Source organism: Physeter macrocephalus, chromosome 14 (genome assembly GCF_002837175.3).
Source record: "Physeter macrocephalus isolate SW-GA chromosome 14, ASM283717v5, whole genome shotgun sequence".
Taxonomy (NCBI): Eukaryota; Metazoa; Chordata; class Mammalia; order Artiodactyla; family Physeteridae; genus Physeter; species Physeter macrocephalus.
The window spans coordinates 116,296,926-116,300,253 of NC_041227.1; positions in this window are offsets into that span (position 1 = coordinate 116,296,926).

A 3,328-nucleotide genomic window follows, 5' to 3' on the forward strand; every position below is an offset into this window, starting at 1 on the left:
CACGGGCCCAGCCGCTCCGCGGCATGTGGGATCTTCCCGGACCGGGGCACGAACCCGTGTCCCCTGCATCGGCAGGCGGACTCTCAACCCCTGCGCCACCAGGGAAGCCCTAAACTTAGGATTTTTAATTTCATCCTATTGGCAATGGACATTAATTAAAGGTTTTTGAACATATATATGGCATGTTTCGGGTTGTATTTTAGAAAGATGACTGTAGTTTTTAGTGTAGGCTCAACATCATCATCACTAAGTGTCAGGCCTTGTGCTGAGTGCTTTACATGTATTATATGTTTCTCACCACGAGCTTATGATGTGTGCAGTGTTACTCTCCTTGCCATTTTACAGATGAGGAACCAGGCATGGAGAGGCTAAGTAACTAGTAAGTAAGTGATAGAGCTGGCATTTGAAGCCAAGCAGTCTGGCTCCAGATGCCCTGCTCTTAACCACTGTGCCATATTCCCTCTCACTGTGGGCATGTTGTTCTAACTAGAGTGAAGATGACCCTCAAGGTTAGTTGAGTGTAAGATTGTTGGGAGGATGGGACCAGGTTATTGAAGTTCTTGAGACCATTAGATTTTGGAGGCTATTTTCTTAACCAAGATACAATGCTGTAGAAAGGAGATAATTTGAAGGCAGGGACAGTGGTTGGGAAACTACTTGGATGTTCTGCAGGAGTGATGAGGGGGACATGATTTCTGTCTTAGAGGGTATGGTAGCTGGTGGGAATAGAGAAAAGGGGACAGATCTGGGATTTCTCATCACATCATTCAGTTTTCTGAGGACCATTATCTGGGTTTCCACAGTAAAAGGAATATTCTGTTTTTTAAGATAACTAGAACATGCTAATTTTATCCTCCACTAATAGTTATCATTTACTGAATGTAGACCACATGCCAAGCATAGTGCTAAGTATTTTATGCACATCTTCTTCCTTATTTCTTACACCTTTATAAGATCAAGACGATTACTATACCCATTTCCCAGATGATGAAACTGGGAGTGGGGATATTAAATAATAATTTAAAGTCATAGAGCTAGTGAATGATGGCTCATCTAACAGCAATGCTTCACACTTATTAATAAAAATCAGTATCCTGTGGAATTAAATTTTATATAATTATAAGTTATGTTCATTCATTTTTTCATTTATTAATTCATTCAGAAAAGTGCTTAGCACCATGTTAGATGCTAAGCATATAGACATAAACAGGTCAGCTAAGGTTCTTGTTCTCATGGTGTGCCTTCTAGTGGGGGAGACAGATAATAAAAATGTAAACAATAAATAATAACTTCAGATAGTGACAAGTGCCTGAAGGAAATAAAACAGAGTAATGTGACAGAGAGTGATTGAGAGATAGTGCAGGGAGCGTGTCTGCTGTGGTTAGGGTGGTCAGGGCTGGTCTCTGCCAGGTGGCTGGAGTATAGGGAAAGAGAAGGAGTGAGATCAGAGATGAGGTCAACAAGGTAGGCAGGTACCAGGCCATGTAGGATTTTGTCCGTTGTTCTGCAGAGTTTAGATCTTATTCTGAGGGCATTGAGAATCTACTGGATGATTTACAACAGGGAGAGATCAGATGTGAGTTATGTTCTATGGAAAATGAACAGGGCCAAAGTGGAAACAGGCAGAATAAGTAAGTGGTCCAGTTGAGAGGATGAACAGTGATGCCCGTGGTTGCTTAACTGGTAAGAGGTGGTAGAAATGGTAGGCCATCCTGATCAAGGATCACGTTTAGGTCTCCAATTTTTCTCCTATGTTAGAGGGGACCTGAACCAAAAACCTGCCATCTGGAGTGATAGTGAAGGGGTCTATGAAGAGTTCAGTGTAGGACCTGCAGAGAGTAAGCAGCCTGAAGCCCATGAGAGGAAGCAGGGCTGAAGATTTGGGAAGCTCCAACACATAGATGAAAAATGTGCTTACTACCAACTTCTTGGACTGAGATAAAAGATCTCTTTTATGTGTGTTAGTCACAGTTTGTTGTGAACCTGTGTGTGCCTTACCAGCATCCAACTCCCAACCACTCGGTGGATTTCTGGGTTGTTGTTGGGAAACCCCTCCCAAGACAGCACCTCCTGTGCAGGCAGGAATGTCAGTGGTGAGAGGCTTCACACCGTGTGGCAACACAGTTTTCTTTAAGCCTGACGGAGTACTTCATCCCTTCACAAAAGCAGGATATAGGAACCTTTCCAGTTTGTCATCCTAATAAAAATGCTTGTAAGTAAAAATATTTGGTCTTTATTTCCTGTATTGCAAGATCTTTTAAATTTCTGGGAACCCCTTTACAACATGGATTGGAAGAAAGAATGGCTAGTATAAGGCTAGTATAAGATTGACCTCAATCCTTTCATTGCGGAATGTCCACTTTGCTCTTTGATGAGCATGCAGGCAAGGAATTCTGGATTTGGGTTAAATGGTGGACTTTGGGGGCCTTTTCCAGTTGCGTCAGGAGATTTTGTTTAGTGCGTGGTTATAGTCGAGACTGGTATAACTCTTGCGCAAGCTTTCTAACGTGCATTGAAAATTATTCTCAAATTGGATTTCTTTCAAATGGAAGCAATGTTGTTTTGCCACTTGAGGACAGCTGATATTGGCTATATTTGTGTAGGTGTATATGACCTAAAGGGAGTGGCTCTTCTGCCCTGTATCACGTGAGCATGTATGTTCCCATTGCAACATGCCAGAGTGGCTCTGACAGCACTCCATCGCCCAGCACATGCAACTCCCTTTGGTTGGAAGTGTTGCCTATTTTTCTTGAGGATCTTAGGTTTTCAGTTCAATTCTCATGTATTACTGCAGGCTATAGAATATGCAGGTAGTAACAAGAATTATATGCAGTTAAGTAAGGTCTAAATATATTTGGTAACTAACATTAACTTGATTAGGAAAAAGAATGCTCAGTGAAGCTTGAATACCTAATATATGCCAGGCACTGGGAAAATAAAAATTTCAGCTGTTTACTATGTTAAATCTACGACTGAGATATTTAAACTTACAATCATTTTATCATAAACTTTAGATTTTTTGTCCTCGGAATTATTTGCTAATAATAGTTGTATCCTGTAATTTTATTTTGAATCAGAGATGTTTTTGTCCATTAGTTAGACAAATCTTGTTACTGGATTGAATTAAATAACCACTGGTTTTCCAAAGAGCTCCTGTAGTACTTGAAAAAAAAATTTTTTTTTTAAATTTTATTTATTTATTTGGCTGCGTTGGGTCTTCGTTGTTGCACGCGGGCTTTCTCTAGTTGCGGTGAGCGGGGGCTACTCTTTGTTGCGGTGCGCGGGGCTTCTCATTGCAGTGGCTTCTCTTGTTGCGGAGCACGGGCCC